Source organism: Coccinella septempunctata, chromosome 4 (assembly GCF_907165205.1).
Source record: "Coccinella septempunctata chromosome 4, icCocSept1.1, whole genome shotgun sequence".
NCBI classification, from domain to species: domain Eukaryota; kingdom Metazoa; phylum Arthropoda; class Insecta; order Coleoptera; family Coccinellidae; genus Coccinella; species Coccinella septempunctata.
In genome coordinates this window covers 13,372,276-13,391,860 of record NC_058192.1, presented here as the reverse complement: position 1 = coordinate 13,391,860, position 19,585 = coordinate 13,372,276, and positions in this window count along the sequence as shown.

Genomic DNA, 19,585 nt, shown 5'->3' with positions numbered 1-19,585 from the left:
TTACCACATTTGGAATTTTGGGTAATATCAGTCGATGCTCCTTATTTTCAAAAACGAAAGAGTTTGATATACAATAAGGTGAGGTAGTCAGTAGTCAGAAGCAATATCTCAACACTGAAGATGAGACATAAAAATAATGCGATTTGGCTAACCACTCTGTGACTATGCATGTCATTATCGTGAAGATCTGTTTTTCATTCAACTCAAAAACGGGGGAAAAACTTGTACGAAGCTGATGTTTTAAGAACTTTCTCACAGTTATAGTTATTTCAACTATTTTCAGTTCTTATTGGCCCAATGACTGAATAGGAAATTATACCACCAAATACAACTGGAATTCACACTAAAGATGCCTATCTTCAACAGAATTTTATAGATTCTGGCAAAACTAAGAAGGAATTATTTCTTTTCAGTTAAAAATAAGTACAAGCATTTTCAATAAGTGCACAATTGTCAAAAAATATCACAAAATTTTATATCTATCGATAAAAGAAAACACAACTACTGTGAACTGTAGTAAAAAGAGTTTTTCCTGAAATTATCGCTTTCCAACCCTGGAAAGGTAGTTTTTAAATGATTAATCGTTCATTTGAAGCCGCTTATAAAAAAACAAGGATTCACCATCACGACTGATGGTGGTAGATTATTTCATATTTCTCTGAATGCTATTTGTTCAAAAAATTCTATCCATTAGGTTGTTTCCCTAATAATACTTATCTCGAACCGCATTCTGAATTTCAGCGCAGCACCTTCCTAGTCGCAGACAAGTTTCCAGCTATTTTAATGAAATTTTTTTCGTATTCTTTTTCTACGCTCACAGACGTGAGCCACAGCGGATCCCTTCAAACTATCCGGTAATACTTTGAGAAACTAATGAATTTTCCCCTGATCGATTCTCTAATTACGTGGGGAGAATCCTCATGGAAGGGATTCCTGGATATTCTGCCCAGAATTCTTTAATTGGGATTTTCCGTCTGGGACGGAAGTAATTTTCGGTATTTGGGGATGTGATTGGTGTTTAGCATATAGATGACGTGTTCCGAGTAAACGGGGATATGAAATGAGTTTTAGGGGGTTCGAAGGTATTGTTCTTCAGTGGGGTTTGTAGGATTTCATAATTGGCTTTTCATTCGTGATCATTTTCGTCCTACATTCCAAGTTTCGTCATTATGTGAACTCTTCGAATTGAACTGAATTTTACTGTATTTCAATCGAGAAGATTTCCATCAAGCATGGAAAATATGGAACGAATGTTATTCATAGTGTTGTTTCTCTTCTTGACAATTTTAATTCGAGGATGTGGTACATATTTTGATTTTGTATGAACACTGAACTCCGAACTGAGTCATCTTTTTTAAATAAAAACTGTGTAAGATAGGACTACTGTTAATTGTTATCAGTGAATTGAAATGGCAATTTCCTTGTGTCGAGCTATAGTTGCAAAATGGCGAATGCACAGGTTTTCCGTAAATTATCCCAACTTCACATTTCATTGCTGTTTTCTTTTATCTAAATTATTTCAGATATATAACAACCATCGATATAAAAATCATCAAATATCACGATCTAAATCGAACTATCCGACCAACATCCCTCGGAGTACAAACAGAAATGCCATTCAGTCAAGGGTAGAAGTATCTCGTTCGATCTGTGCTCGATTTGAAAACGATGTAAACTTCTTGAACCGAATTGTTACTATGGATGAGACTAGGGTACATATCTACGATCCAGAAACAAAGCAACAATCGATGGAATGGCGACACTCAGGTTCTCCAAGACCTAATAAGTTTGGTGTCCAAAAATCAGCTGGAAAAGTTCTTACTTCAGTTTTTTGGGATTGCCATGGAGTAATCATGATTGATTTTTTGGATAAGGGTAGAATAATAACCGGAGATTACTATTCGACATTACTGACCACTCTTCGGGAAAAAATTAAAGGGAAAAGTCGCGGAAAGCTGTACAAATGTGTAATGTTTTTGCAGGACAACGCCCCTGCACACAAATCTCATGTTGCCATGAAAAAAATTCGTGATTTAAGATTTGAATTACTAGAACACCCCCTTATTCACCAGATTTGGCTCCATCCGATTATCATCTCTTTCTTCAATTGAAAAAAAGTTTAAAAGGTCGTAAATTTTCTTCCAACGAGGATACAATGAAAGCTGTGGAGGTCTGGTTTGCAGAGCACGAAGAAACATTTTGTTTTGAAAGGTCTAGAGAGAAGTTGCAGGTTCGCTGTAATAAATGTATCCAATTAAGAGGAGAATATGTTGAGCAGTAAAATATTTTGACATCGAAATTTTGTTTGGTTTTATAGTAGGCTAAGGGTTTTTCAATATATCCTCGTATACCCCAGCGCCTCCTGGTAGGAAACGAAGTCCTACTCAATTAATTAGCTTTCCTAACACTCACAATAAAGATGACAGCATGTATCCTCTTGATTTTCATTTATTCTTATTCTCGTTTATTATATTTCATCACCTTTGAATTCTTAAGAGATATCGCTTGAATTAACTGAATAGATTTTTTCTGCGACACTTCGATCTTGCAGGCATAATTCCCTGTCGGGAAATCAGAATCAAAAACTCACCACCTTCTATCAGAAGCCGATGTAGAGAATTCCCCAGACGCCGGTCCTATTCCGAATAAGCAGTTAGTCGTAAGTGCGAGACATTTCGACAGGGACTCTTCAGTCAAATTGAAGGGTTTCTGAAGACTGAATGTAGCGTTGGGGACCGGAGAAATTGAGTTGAGAATGGTTCGAATGCGTACTTCAATCAGGAACAGATAAAGGCGCAATCTAAATGAGGAAGTGAGGGCGGAGGGATAAACGAGAAAAAAGTTGATTTTCTTCCGTCTGGATCTCCTCCCCACTCTGGTTTATGAACCAGAAGTCGGCACGCTGAATTGGAAGTATTTATGAGCTTTTTATTCGCCCTATTATTCAAATTCATTCAGTCCTGCTGTTCTGGTGGCGTAAAAATTACCTATTCAATATAGTTTTTGAACTCCTTTTTCTGGAATGACTGATTTCATTCCCCTTATTTTCTGTGGCAAAGATCCTATCGTTTACGATCCCGTCTGATGTATATGAGAGGAATAATCACCAAAAAATAATTTACTACAAAAATTGTTCACTTGTCTTCTGTAGGCAATATTTTATCCTGGCTTCGGAAATAAAGCTCAAACTTACGTTCTCCTGAAGGCGCCAGTTAATAATGTTGATGTGCCTAATGGCCCAACGAATTACTTTTAAAAGTAGATATACATAGTTCGTATTCAATCACTCAAAAATAAGTCACAATTAGTTCGGTTTTTATGAGGAAGTATACATATAATTTTGAAAAACAACTCTCGTAGCCCTCATAGCCTCTGTGGTTTTCCATCGAAGTTCTCTGGAAATCCCATCCTGTTCTTTTTTGTTCCCTTTCTGTAGTCCCAGGAGACTAACGCAGAACGGTCACGAGAATGACGTGAGAAATGGTGGGTTCTTACATTTGACAGAACGTCCGTCCGTTCGATTATTTCGAAGAGAAATGGTAGCTGAATTTTTGTGTTGTTCCTTTTAATTTCGGAAGGGAGTGAATGATTGCGGTATATCTATAAGGTTTACATTGAGAGCTTTATATGATTGAACTAATGAATCTCCTTTCGACGCAAGAAAACAAACGTTTGAATTTTTGTGATTGTATGAAACTGCAGTACCTAGATGAAGAATGCTTTGGGTTATCTAATCTGAAATGCCCTTCCATAGCCATCTCTGCGAAATTTTGGATATTTTTAATGAATATAAGTAGGTAAACATAATTCATTAACTTGTTCAATGTTTACTGATCTCTTGTATTTTCTATGCAAATAACGGTATTTAGTATGACTTCAATCAGTTTGTATAAACTTCAATTATGACCGTCACATATTTTCCGAAGATTCGGCATTGTGATAAAATACGTAATAACAGGAACATAGCATTGATTCAAAACCCAAAAATGTTTTGACAAGCGTCATAACCCCACATTTTCGTACTATACAGAGTGAAATGTGTCAAATTTCCATGGCCAATCGAGTGCTAAAATAAAAGTGAATGGAGTATAGAAAAATTGCTTCTTCGGAATGTGCATCACTTTCGGATCTGTGATGATTTTTCTGGAAGATACGCGATTTGAAAGATGCTTCGAGATCGGTGTAGTTCTCAGAAAAGGAAATAAAATTGCACAGATAAAAAAATCCTGATCCAACATATATTCTATGGATGTATTTTTTCTGAGGAAAGTCTCTTAATCTTTCAAGAGCTACTTGACTTGTTTTCTGTGTTTGCCGAGATGTTTTGATGTCCTTTTGTTCTCTTTCAACATATACCATGAATGCTTAATAGTATTCAGATGTGTGGAACAAGGAGGACATTCTAGTAATCTCATTCTTTCCTACTCTCCAGTACACAATCATCCAAAAAAAACTTGGATTTGTCCACACGCACTAGGGGTGATGTTTGATTCTATATTTCTGTTTCTGAGGATTAAGATTGATACAATCAAAAAATGTTTTAATTTTAAAAGATAATATATGCAAAACAAAGCAAAAATTTAGATCCAAATAACTAGTACAAACAAATGAAACTCAATTCGGAAAATCTACCACAATTCGCACACCTTATCATAAATGAATCCTATGAAACATGATCTCTTTCCAGAAGCCACCTTTATTATCGAAAACCATAAAACACCGTTCAGCCCCTCCAGACACAATTCTCCAGCCCCATTGTGGTCGAATTCCCAATAACATTCGACTTCTGACTTACGTGTTTCGTTTAATCCAATCCCTCACATTAATTTCGCCGAATTGCGAAAGGATGCGGAAGGAAAGTCTCAATGGAAAAGCGTTAGATCCATAAGTCCTCATTCAGTTAAGGTTGTATTTACGATTCGTGATATAGGACCCAACTGAATTATCGGTAGGCAGCCCCTTTCGCAGTTCGATACACATCTTTAGGCTTTTCTGTTAGTTCGTTAGGTATTTTATGTGAGCAGGGCGTGAAACAAGTGTACTGGGATCTCTGGATGGTTCAGATGAGGGTTTGTTTCGTTTATTAAATATATGGGGAATTCGAGGTGAATTTTGAGAGTCTATCTAACAACCAGAAGATAAAACTACATTTGTGTTGTGACTGATATATTGAAAAAATGCAGAGCAATATCAAACACCAGATTGGAAAGTACGAAAATTAATCATTAGCAACTGAAAAATATCATAACTGATATCTGTATTTGTAAGTCAAGTATCATATTATCCAATTGAAAACTCTTACAAACGATACAACAGTAGCAGAAAAAGATTCTATCATTGGAAATAATTTCATATCTTGGGGAGAGTTTTACCTCAAGAATATTATAAAACCGCGAATTCCTTATCTTCTTAAAAGAGCACAGGAGCCAGCCAAAATTTCAAATGAAATATTTAGGAAATCCATTAATCCTCCTCAGCCATAATTTTCAATTCAAGACGAGATGATCAGAGGCCGGCTTATTGCAAGTCTCCGAATTTATATGCCTCCTTAGCCTTCATTAGGGATGACTCACCAGAATATAGAATAAAACTGCCATCTTATTTCATCAAGGTTCAATATCTTCGTGTTCCATTATACGAAAAGCCAGAAACTTCCTCGCTTTCACCCTCGATATAATCGCCCCCCTCTTGTTCTTCGTGAGAGGGTGCATTTAAAATAGACAAGAAGAGATGGATGGAGGATTTGACTGCAGGCTGAACTGAAACTATTTTCTTGTAGTGGGGCTTCAGGGGCGAGCGAAAGCGTGAAATTGATGTAGTAAGTGGACCTTACTACTTAAGGGTGTTCTGCTCCGTTGAATTTTATCGTTTGTATGACTTTTACTGATTTCTTCTTCAGTTGAAGTGAAAAATTGAGGAAAAAAAGAGTATTACTTATTTAAAATGTGTTCCTCGGATGTGGAGTAATTTTTTTTTTCAATTTCGCGTATCATCAGAGCCTTCATACTCATAGGTCATAGGATTGATTTGACCTCATTGCCATTTTTTATTACTAGACCTAGTAAGACAATATACAGAAAATTCGACTGGTGGATATTTTCTACAACAAAGTTCTTTCGTACCATGAAGTGGTAAAGCGGATTTTTATAATTATAGTATGGTGCATAAGGATATTGTCCATGTAGCAATAAGACAATATTGTAATAAAACAGCTTCCATTGAGATTTAGTGTCTGGAATTGTGATACAAAAATTGCCTTTGAAATTACAGCACCTACTTAATCATGAATTCAAGCCATCGATTTTATGTTTCTCTAATCTTGGTTCTTTTTTCAAATTGAATCTGTATTTTATTTTTCACGATAGGCAGATAGACACTATGCAGAAGAAACACATCATCAGGTATTCAGGGTAATCATAATCAATGAAATCATTATAACTAAAATCTAAGAAATAAAATTGAAAAGCACAACCTTTGATGCCTAACATGCTGGGGAACTCTCACCATTGATATTTCTGACTTTAAATCCACACTATGTATTATTAGAGCTACGATTTTCTGGGGAAAACCTTTCATGAAAATTGTCACGTACGATGGAAATTGCCTGTTTCTTTTTTGCGTAGTAAACGAAAATCTGTTGTAGCCGAGGGAACTTCATTGAGCTCCAATAGATTCAATGGAATGCTGCGCAAGTAGTATTTTCGAGGCCGAAGAATATGATGTGAAAGATGAAGGACAATTTGGATTCATGATACGTAGGCCTAAAAGGGATGCTGTTCCCATTTCGCGAGGGTCAGGTTGTCAGGTATACATTCAGAAGTTAGGGATTTGATATTTCAATGAAGATCTCCCCTTTCAGTGAGATACACTTTTCTTCAAATATCTCGTTATTGTTATTGGATAAGTTTGTTATTTTCAAGCATTTTAGTCTGTTATTATGATTCCTCTAGTTTAATCGAACACATATCCTCAGTAATGGTGTAGGTATACATACATATAAAGGGAATTTTGCCATGAGATCAGATTCTGATTCTTTGACCATAAAAATCTTATCTATCATAACTTGATTTTTAACATTCGAAGGCAAGAACAAAACATTGCATTGAGTGCCATTACTTCATTTGAAATTGCTTGAATTCGTTAAATACTCCGATAATTTTTCAGTATAGATCGGATTTACGCGCAATGCACGAGGGTTCCGAATCGAAAACGAAGTTTTCTTCAGTGTATGTATAGGATTATTTGATGGAACGTGAGGAACCCTACGGTTTCGCGTGATCGTGCAACATTCTGTGTATTTTTCGGCCACCCCCAATGTTCGTACAAATTGGGGTGCATTTCATAGAACTTATTAAAAGGGGGGGAAAACGTATGGACCAGCAACTTGTAACTCAGGGGTGGCTGTTTCGAAATGGGCGTTCTTAATGGAATATTTCATGAAAATTTCCTAGTTCTCTACGAGCTAAATTACGGGGGTTGTAACACAAAGAACACAATCAGTTGGAAATGGATTTGAGAATAGGAAAACGAATGTTGATGGGTGTAGAGTTTTTTCCTATTCTGTTCTGATTGATAACTGAATGTTATTGATTTCTGGTAATATAAAATATAAAACACTCAAATTCCTCTGTAACCATCGGACTATATAAGGTTCTAGAAAACCTGCAAAAATTTCTAGGAAGAGAATGAACAAAATGATCACTAATCTGAGTTTTCCTCGACACGTGTTTAGCTATCACAATAGCATCTTCAGGTGGGTGATTCTAAACTTCAGTTTGATTGATAGGAAGTTTTATCAAATTCAAAGGATATCCACAAAAACTTACAGTAGGAGCTTGTCAAGTACATAACATCAACCTTGTACATTTCACCACCTACTTGAAGACGAATATTTTTGAATTTGAACGCACATTATTGTTTTCCTGTGACATACAAATAAGACAGAAAAGTTTACATTTGTTCAGAGCTAAATGGATTTGAGCTCCAGGTCTGAAATTTCTTTCTACATTATTAATTTGTAACTATCCCTCACCATCCATTGAACATAGATACACAGGCTCTTCTACTCCAATAATTACAATGAAAATGTTCGTAAATATTTGCCTTTCTGTATTAAACTGAATATCAGCTCAAACACAAGATTTGTCAACCATATCATCACATCCTACGTGGATTCAATGTCGCCCTGAGTATAATCCAATAAACACGATCTACCCCCATCATCAATCTTCGGGCTGTTCTAACAACAGTTCGATATTAATTAAAGCAGAACTATTTCAATTTTCCCAATGACAATAATGCCCACCTATATCATTTACGTTGATCCAGGGATTTCCCAACAGAACTAATCCTTCTTTTGTGTTGAATTTTCGAAAGCCGCGTCCACGTTTCAGCCGAATGTGGCAAGAATTACGCTTTGTTGGGGATCAAAGGTAATCCTAGCCTGAAGGATCACAATGTGGTAATTTCCTTAAACGCTTACTCGAATTTATGGGATGGGGTCTCTGCTATTATTATATGAGTTTCATACGCCATAGGTATGGCACTGGGATAACTGAACAACCGATTTTCACCACAGAAATCGATATAGATCCAATGATGCCAGAATGATTTTCTCAAATTCAACTTCATGCCCAAGAACATAGCAATTTCGGGAGTGAGTTCTCCTTTATACAAAGTGACACTGAAATTTCATGTTTAGTGAGTAAGTGTATTGTGATTATTACTCCTAATGCATTAGAGAAAGTGAAAAATCGATTACCAATACAGATACCAATACTTAATTGTATCTCATGGCTGAGTACTTAGTACTTATTTTTTTCTAATTAGACTTGGAGCTCAAGAAAGTAAAATAGTATTTGACAATCAACCTCGCATATACTTCTGAGATTATTCTGATGTAGATTAAAATTTAATTTAACACTTCTGAATCCACCTTGAACTCCCTTCTTTCCGAGATATTACCAATAATCACTTTTCCGGTTCATTACCAAGGAATTCCTCGAATTCTCGTTATTGACACGACAATGGAGGGTGGATTTTTCGATCCCCCATTCAGGAGAGTTCGAAAGCAAAAGCCGACTGGGGAATCTCGCCGAATTAATTACCCGCCATAAGCGTCAAGAAGTCAATTTCTCATCACAGATCAACTTCCGAACTTTTCGAATTTTGTCCCCTCCCCTTCGGCGTTCTTGCATTCTTTTTTTTCAGTGCCAACGGACAGGTTTGCCAGATTGTTCGGTTCGGGATATGAGAGTTTTAGCAAGCATAAATTGTGGAAAAATATTGATGCAACAACAGATGAAATCATCGAAAATTACGAAAAAACGAAAATGTACGAGCTATCAGAATTGAAATATCAGCAATTCAACTCATAGTGTTTAAAAAACAATAAAAACTTCCGAAATTGACCGGTTGTGAACTTTTTCAAGGTGGATACAGTTTCCAACACCGTCCGACTTGACGTCATGGCATCCCTTAATAAATAGACTATAGAAGACTTAGTTATTACTCAAAGGGACCTAGAAGTGGAGTTATCTATGCACTCTAAAGTTTTAAACAATGGTAATGACAATAAAATGTAAAGCATTCTCTAGCTGCTCGTACAAAAGTAAAAAATAGATCGTTCTTGTTTTTATTCAAAATTTAAAAGAACTCAGCTCCCACCCGACCAGTCGAATATCAAATATTGATAGAGCTTTTGTGAGTTGTTATGAAATCGCTTATTGACTTAGAAGCTTTTGGAATCCACATTTATATACAGGTGTGTCATACGCTATTTTTATCATACCTGCATCATAACCTCAATACCAATGTTCGAAAACATTTTCAGATCAAGATACTTACATTTAAATACAAATCAGGTATGTAAATGACATCTGACGTCACGTCTTGATGTAATGGGTAGAATAGTAAATGTCATTTACAAGCTTATCTGTCATGTTATATAATACTAAGTTCGAAAAATACACTCCATCGCCTCTCTCTACTCCTATCGTTCTTTTAATCGAATCTTTTCCACTAAACTCAATAAAAAAAACAATAGGAATAGAGAGAGGCGACGGAGTGTGTTTTTCGAACTTAGTAATAGTCGAGAATTCTGCATCAAAATCGATACCAGTTCTCACTTTAAAAATATGGTGAGTATAAATGTTCATATGACCAGTAAAAATGGAGATTCCAATATGATAAATAGTAGGTAATAATTAATTATTAAACAAATAGAATTGTGTAATCAAAATTTACTTGAGTAAGTACATAGTTGTGTACCGTAGATTCGGGTGACTAGGGACGATTGTTGAATTCAACTTGTCATATTTTCAAAACGGTGACCTATTTTTATCTGAAAAAGAAGTTCGAATATGCTTAATGACTCAGACTATTGATTAGGATATATACCATGCTTCAGAATTCGGATATAAATTTTGAAAAAAATAAAATATACTTGTTCCAAGTCACCCACCGAGTTGGGAGGCTTGGGACACAAGTTAAAACCTATTGATTTCTCAACTTTCAAATGAAATGGGTGATTTGGGACGGTGTATGATTTTGAAAAATTAGAATTTGTGATTATATGGTTCAAATTCGGTGAGGAAATTAAATGATAAACCCCTATTACAGCGAAAGTAAATATATTACAACTCAAACGTAAAAAAAGTAAACAAAACAAGAGAACTAGGATTTCTTTCATTCTTTGGTGATTTCTTTGTGGAAATAACGTAAATAATAATATCGTGCGAAAAATCATCATATTTCCTGCTGCCAATGCGCCGCTTGTATATATTCGGCATTGTCCCAAGTCACCCTATGAAACAACAAAATAAATGAATGAGATCCGTGTTGCCGTTTGATTCGTAAACAACCTTGTATCATTAAATATCTAATATCCCACGTATGTAGAAAAAAAATTACACATGCACAAAATGAAACACATTTACAGGACACTAGAAAGTATAAGGGCCATAAAAAAGCGCTTTTACTCTCCTGAATTCGTTAATTTTTCCTGTCAATTCAAATGCTCTGATCACGGCAAACTCAACAGGAATTAATTGTTTAACTAACCGAAAAGACGCTGCACAATCTTATAAATTTGTCCCTTCACTCATAAATGGAAAGAAACAAAGAAATCTGCAAGGGGGTAATTCTCCCAAGTTACAGGACTGTCCAAGTCACCCGAATCTACCGGCATGGTTAGAAATTATTTACTTTTTTGCTAGGGACCACATAAAATTTTCCGGTGGTTCAATTTCATCCACAATAGAATGTATTTGGAGAATCCTCTATCTCCTCGATGTCTAACCAATCCGACAACCCCGCAAGGGAATGTTCGACCTCATCCTATTATCGCGGTAGCAATGATTAATAATGCCGTCATTTACCCAAAACGGCGAGGGCTGAAATGTTTTTACATAAGTGGCTGCAGAGGTAGGCCGAAAAATTCAAATTAATCATACTTCGCAAGCGGCTTTAAATATAATTGAAAAACCTTAACGATATTTTCGTGTCGTGCGTTAAGGTTTGCGTTTCCTCGGACCGCTCTTGGATTTGACAAATGAGGTCTTAGTTTCTGATTGTTGCGAGATTAGGGAAAAGGAAAAATGCTCTAAGAAGCTGCTGATTTTCGCGTGAAATATTAAGGTGGTATTTCCGGAGAATGTTGCCTAATGGATTATAGAAAGAACGCATGTTTTTCAGAGTTACTTTTAATTGAATTTCATACATTTCTTTATGATCGTTTTTTATTCTTATTTAAACCATAATTTGTATTTGTAGCTATTCATGAATACTTATCAGCACTTGGACTTGAGAATGAGTGCTCCAATCTATGTAAAAAACCTTAGGTACAAAAATAAATTACATCTTCTACAAATTCCGTCAAATTTCACTCTACAGGAAACTATTTTCCTTATTGTAACATATCCAGCATTCTCTTTATGATTTTATTTGTTTCTCATTTGTAAACGTCAGTTTCCAAAAACACAATATCAATCAAGAAAGTTTATTTTATCAAGTCACTAACTTGTAAAACTGACAGTTAACTTGCAAAATTTTTACAAGTTAGTAGTATTATTTACATTAGAAAATTTTGTTTTATCGTCATATATGTTGAAAATCATGGTACAATTGTTATTTCCAGTAACACAGATTTTCGATGATGAAAGAGTTGATACTGATAATGATGAACCATCTGTTGACTCAGAAACTGATGAACTCGAGGACTGCAGAACATTTGTACTCTCCTTACTACCAAATAATTTGCTAGACATTTCGATTTTTTTGTTGACCGAATCATCGACATAACTCATCGCAATTTCGGTGCTCTTCCACCCTCCTCCACGCTTTAGTGCTAAAATATCTCCACCCGAATCCGCAACCATAGTGGATCCAGTTCTGGGAAAAGATTGGCCGGTGTATAACTCTGGGTCTTTTAAACCTAAATATTTCGCTCTTTGCTTTGGGACACCACCATTAGTGTGCTGGCCAGCATTGAGGGAAATGCACTTTCCATGTCGGTATGTCAAAAAAAATCTTAGGCTTTCTGTTCCAGGAGGCCGAAGATTCACATATTTTCTGTATAACATGCAGGGCTTGAAGCTGCAGCCATCATCGGTTATGGTGAATCATTTTGTTGTTAAATTTTTGTTTGCCGCAATGTCACAATAACTTATTTTCCCATATCTTCTACATCATTCATGTTTAAGGAGAGAATTTTGTCACATCGACAACATCCAAAAATCCCAAATATTGTTACAATTTTCGCCAGCAACCACTGGTCATCAGGAGCATGTAAAAGAAATTGTTCAGCCTCTTCTTTATTTAATACCTTGGCCTTTTTTGGCGTATAACGCTCATTTTTTCGTTTCAGAAACGCTATTACCTTTTGAAATCTGCAAGTGACAACCAAAAGTCATATTTTTCAATAAATTTCTTAAGGAAAACAAATCTGCGAACAGGGGCATTTTCTTTCATTTCCAAGCAGCTTTTCAGCATAGACCATTTTGCCCATAGAGTATTAGGGCTGAATCTAGCTGATAATTGATTCAAGTAGACCAACAAAACATCTTCAGTTACCCCAATCACACTATTTTTGTTTTGCCACTTTTTGAAGTCGTCGTATTCTCGCTCGTACCTTGAAGCTGATTTTGCAGGTAATAAACTTGAAGCTACATTGTTGGCTGCCTCAATAATTTCTTTTGGTACATTCATTTTCGCTTTCGCCAAAACAAATGTAAAGAAAAATAAACAGACATGTTCATGGCAACGCTTCCATAGCTTACGACATTTGCGACAAATTATTGAGATTTTTTTGGAATTTATCTAACCTTTTTACAAATGAGAAACAAATAAAATATAAAACAATACACGCAAGGTAACGGGTTTTACTGGCTCAAGGAGGTAACTGACTCGCCTGCGGCTCGTCAGTTATATCCTCCATTCGCCAGTAAAAATCCTCTTACCTTGCTAATAATGTTATATACATATACTATATCGTATTAATATATACAGATGATATCACCCGTATTATTTTTACGACGTAGATAGTTCTACCAAACAATGACCCTATCGCCCATTCACAAACAAAAATGAACCGAAAGCAATCTTCAACTGTTGTGTGAGAAAGCGAAAAAATCAGATTATCCTCCGATGCCATCTCATCAGTTCACTTGACAGATCACCGGGAGGAAACTGGAATGGGGAATGACACAATAAATAGATTTTATGAATAGCAAGCGGGCGCCAACAGAAAATTTATTACAAATTGGCCACTGCCGTTTGGAAACGATCGATGTGAGTCGTCTTTTTGGAGAACGGCCAAAGAGGAATTTTATGTACGCTTGAAGCGATATAAATATAAATATTTCACAACCGCAACTCAAGTTCTTAGAGTTCTGCTTCATTCGAATACTTATTTCTGGTGGAACAACGTTTTCGTGGTTCAGTCTGGTAACTTCCGGGGAAGTGAGATTGTTTGAAATTATCAATTACACTTCTGCGTGAAGAGTCTGCCGAATTTCACATTCAGCAATTGAAAAGTACACATATTGTTAGATATGGAATCTTTTCTTTTTGAGGGTTTTTTAACGACTTTTTTCGACTCTCACAAACGCCCAAATGCATGCAAGTTGAGTCTTTGACTCGTACCGTACAAATATTTTAACAATAGATTCTTGAGGACAAAAGAAACACTTTCTTCATATACCATTTTTTCCGATTCGGCCCTGATAAAAAGATATAGCCATTGTGAGTTTTCATTATGAGCTGTGCCACCCCTAGAAAAACAAAAATCACCTTCAGAATAACTAGCTAAATCTGTGAAACTACATATATCTGTGGATCTTCTAACCAGAAAACATCAAATTTCTCGAAAACAGCGCATTATGAGAAAATATGAAGAATACTTTTATTTTACAAGACAAGTATTCATTAAATAGTGTCCAACTTAGTTTAAAGAGTTGGGTTTTTTGAATTTTTAGTATTTTTTATGGTTTACAGGGTTTTCCTAAATTGAACGTACAAACGAAAAGGGGAGATTCCTTAAGTGAGTTTAAGAAAAAAAAGTCCCATAAACATGGGGTCGCAAACGTTTCGTTTTCGAGATAGAGTGTTGAAGTTTGAATTTTTTTCAAGTTTTTTTCTCATAGTATCTACACTTCACAAGATATTCAACTGAAATTTGGCATAGATATTACATTTTAGAGTTCTCACGACGTGACATGGCAATTTCGATAGAAGATCTACAGGGTGATATTTTTTCTGGAACAATGCCACCTGTTCTTCTGCAGAACTTTTTTTTGGTGAGCAACTGTTAATTTGAAAAAATGTAAAAAGAAGCTTTGTTCTTATACTAAACTTTTCGGTCTCTTGTAGTTTTGTCGTATCTACCAACGATTTCGAGAAAAAAAATTGAAAAAAATTCAAACTTCAACACTCTGTATCTCGAAAACGAAACGTTTGCGACCCCATGTTTATGGGACTTTTTTTTCTTAAACTCACTTAAGGAATCTCCCCTTTTCGTTTGTACGTTCAATTTACGAACACCCTGTATAATGGTCATAATGAGAAAACTAGAAGACGTGATATCTTCTGTTCGGAAAAGATTAATCAGATAAATGAAAAACTATCTCCCGAAATTCATTTCATTCGATGAAACCGTTTATGAGATTGGACTAAAAATCAATAAAATCATTTTTTTATGGGTTTTCAACAGCCTGTAGCCTGTATCTTTTAAACCGAGCAGAATCGGGAAAAATAGTATACGAAAAAAGTGTTTTTTTTTTTTACTTCAAAAGAATCTATTATCAAAATATTTGTACAAGTCAAAATCTCACCCTCTGGGATTAAATAGTTTCCTTTCAAATGTGCAGAAATTTTATTGGGTCAGCAGATAAAATTTAAGACTTCCTCAAACAATATTCATCACGCAAAAAGATGTATAAGTTCAGCAGGAATTCGTTCGAAATCTCACACTGCAGCATATTAACCCTGAATATATTCAACTGACGCCCATTCTTGAAAAGCTATTGGATCCGTTTGCCTTATTCTTCGTAGTCGTTCGGAGTTTGTCAAATTAAAAAATTCTCGATTTTATTTTTTCGCCCCTTTTCTAGTGTCGATCATACTGGTGTTCTGTATAGCGATATGGAATGGTGTAGGGAAAAAACAGCTTCCTATCCCATTGGATTATTGGTTTGTTTATCAATAATTCAGACATTCATTGTGGTGATGGCCAGTGATGGCAGAAAATATTCTGATTTGAAAACTGCGTCAATTTGACGCAACTCGTCGAATTACAGTCCATTCAGTCATTCCTCTTCGATATTTTTCATAAATATTATTCCAACAAATGGAAAAAGACGAACCATTCATCACCGACGACGTTATTCCCTTCTTTTCCCTAACCCGATTAGGAGTCAATAAACCCATAAAAGCTATGATGAGGGAGGACTACAAAGAACCGCAGGAGAGGGTGGATCTACGGGAGATAGCGAAAACGAAACGTTTCGGCAAATCCTTTGTGGAGTGCTTGGCCGAAATCGATCTCGAGGAGGGTTATGCCGATGGTTTCGCCTACAATTCGAATTTGAGGATGACCAGACAGAGGAGAAAGGGTGTATTGAAGGTTGTTGGGCCAAGGGATATGTACAGGTATGCTGGTGCGAGATCTATGGATTTAGGGTGGTGGGATGAGGATCCTAAGTTGGATTCTTCGTGGCAAGAGATTAAGAGGTTTCCTAAGCCCACGTCTGAAAGGACTAAGTACTTTGATGGTATGAGGAAAGTTTACAAGTTTTTCAATATGTGAAAGACACTTATTCACTTATTATTAAGGTGAATGCGTTTATTGTATTCTTTATTGAACTCCTTTGATTATAATCAAGGAAATGATATGTATTTTAAGTATCAATTGAAAAATATACAATTTGAAAACTTACTAGTTTTCACTTCTGATATGATATTTAACAAAACGTGTTCCCTTTTGTTCTACTTCGACTGCAGTCTATCTTTTAGATTTGAATTAAATCAAACTGCTCAGAAATACTGAACTTGAACGAGCTTACATCGTTCAAACTAATCCTATTTGCGTTCTTTCACTAAGGCCCGGTACTTTCACGTGCGAATAAATAAATTTATTCGCATTTATTTAAGTCTTATTCGTTAGATTAGTAAAAATGCAGTCTTTTCACTTTCAGATAGTGTTATTCATCGAATAAATCTGTCATTGAAACTTGATCAGAAGAGTTTATTTGTCATAGATCGAATGTCGGTACGTCATTATTGGTTGAATAAAATTTATTCGAAGGTGAAAGTACCGGGCCTAAGTAAAACGACTAAAAACAACCTTCATGCAACTAATTATAACCTCAAATGTCATGGATCAATTGTTATAAATTGATTCGGTCCGTTAAAATAAAAAACTTTCGCTGTTGGTTAGACATCAGTCCTTAATATTTTTTTCACATCGATTTGAGTAACATAACAGAAAACCTGTTTTTCACTGTCCTGATTATATTAGATTTTGTGTTAACTATACATGATGATTCATAACTATTGGGACATAGGCTAAGGACAGATTGTTTAGACCAAAATATGGCGATAGGACCAAATATGCCTCAATAAAATACTGCTGTGGAAAAAGATAGAGGGCGTTAAAGTTGAGTTTTTTATAAGGAGACAGAATAATATTTTCTTTGAAGTTCGAAAGTCCTTTATTAAAAGAATTAGAAAAGGCATAGAAGTCGGAGGAGGCCACGTAGAACATTTAATTCAAGTTTATTCTTTTTATGTTACATTGTTTTTAATTATGCTTTATCGTCGAAATAAAAAAATAAAATAAATAAATCGTTACTTGAAATCCCCTTCCGATGCTCTGAACTGTTCAATTGTATTTTTCTTAAAAACGGACGAAAAAATATACAGTGAAATTATTATATTAGCACTAGCTGACCCGGCAAACGTTGTTTTGCCATATAAATAATTTCCATGTTGTATCATAAAAAAATATAAATTAAAAATTTTGTCTAAAAAATAAAAAAAAATTTAGGGGTGGACTACCCCTAACATTTAGGGGGATGAAAAATAGATGTTGGCCGATTCTCATAGATAGCTGACCCGGCAAACGTTGTTTTGCCATATAAATAATTTCCTAATGATTAAATTACTAAAATGGCTATTAAAAAATAAGGGTTGATCGTATAAGGGTGAAAATTGAGGATTGTATTATATGTATTTTTGTATGCTGTATCATAAAAAAATAGAAATTAAAAATTTTGTCTAAAAAATACAAAAAAAAATTTAGGGGTGGACTACCCCTAACATTTAGGGGGATAAAAAATAGATGTTGGCCGATTCTCATAGATAGCTGACCCGGCAAACGTTGTTTTGCCATATAAATAATTTCCTAATTATTAAATTACTAAAATGGCTATTAAAAAATAAGGGTTGATCGTAGAAGGGTGAAAATTGAGGATTGTATGTATTTTTGTATGTTGTATCATAAAAAAATAGAAATTAAAAATTTTGTCTAAAAAATACAAAAAAAAATTTAGGGGTGGACTACCCCTAACATTTAGGGGGATGAAAAATAGATGTTGGCCGATTCTCATAGATACCGGATAAGCACAAAAAATTTCATCAAAATCGGTCAAGCCGTTTCGGAGGAGTATGGTAACGAAAACTATGACACGAGAATTTTATATATTAGATAAAACGAAAACAAAATTCAACTTTAACGCCCCCTATCTTTTTCCACAGCAATATTTTATTGAGGTATATACACGGTCTTTCACGGGGAACCTCACCCATATTTATACTGTTGAAGGGAAAAGAAATAGCTGAAAATTCAAGACGAAAAACAGTTTTTTGTGAATAACTCAGAAAATATCCACTTTAGGGCAAGGGTGTGATGCATACACTCACATTATTTTTTAACGTAGATTCAATATCTGCCATAAAAAAATGGGGTTCTAATTTGAAAAAAATTGATTTTTCACGATTTTGTCATCCCTAACTTTGAAAGCGATTTTTTCACCCCCTGTATCATGAATCGCGATTTCGATTTTTAAAGTGGATACATCAATCTTACATCTTGAAAAATCCCAAAAATGAAAATTTTCCATCCAAAAACCTCGAAGTTATTCTTGTTTCAGCGGAGCTCTATTTTCGATTTTTTTTTTCGAATTTTCCCGCTCAGAGAGAATTTTCCAACCAAAACTGAAAAATGTTACATCAAAATAACTTGAAATTTTCTAAGGAATCTATTTCTGCAAATGGTGTTCTAATTTGAAAAACGGAAGTTGACGTCATTTCCGGAAAAACCGAGAGGTACTCATGCCTTGAAAATATTTTTGATTTCATCAGCATCGTGAAATACTTATAAGTGCTGAATTTCATGAAAATACGTTCAGAAGTTTCCCATATAAATATGGGTGAGGTTCCTCGTGAAAGACCCTGTATGGTCCTATCGCCATATTTTGGTCCAAACAATCTGCCCCTAGCCTATGTCCCAATATTTATAAATCACCCTCTATAAGCAGAATCTTCTATAGAGACTTCAGTTTCCTGCCTTATAAGAAATGCATTGAATACTTCTTGTGGAAGCTTATTGTGACAATGCTTGTAGTGATAAATAATGTAGATTTTATTGAATGCTTGCGACGTTTAAAGAATGGTGAATTCAGCGTTGAAGTGGTGGCATTACTTGATGAAGATCCGAATCATGTGGACTAACTACTGAACTGATTCAATGGGAATCATTCAAAAGTAAGGCAGTTGAGTGCCTCGTGAACTGAACACTTGGGCATGGAAAAGCTTCATATGTATCGAAAAAATAATCAAAAAGTACTTGGAAACGCATCTCTCTTGATGTCTGGTTGCGCTGAAGAATGGAGTAGGTACGATTTGGTAGGTCACCGAAAATTGGGAACTTTAACACAGCGAGATCTGTAATTTTTCGGAGTAACGTTTGTTATTCCCTTCAAAATTGAATTTAAGTAGCCCCGTGTTGTACGCAAGGGATAAATCTGAATCATTAGCAAATAGCAGTTGTCTGAGCTTGCATAATTCCCTGAATGAAATTCAATGAGAA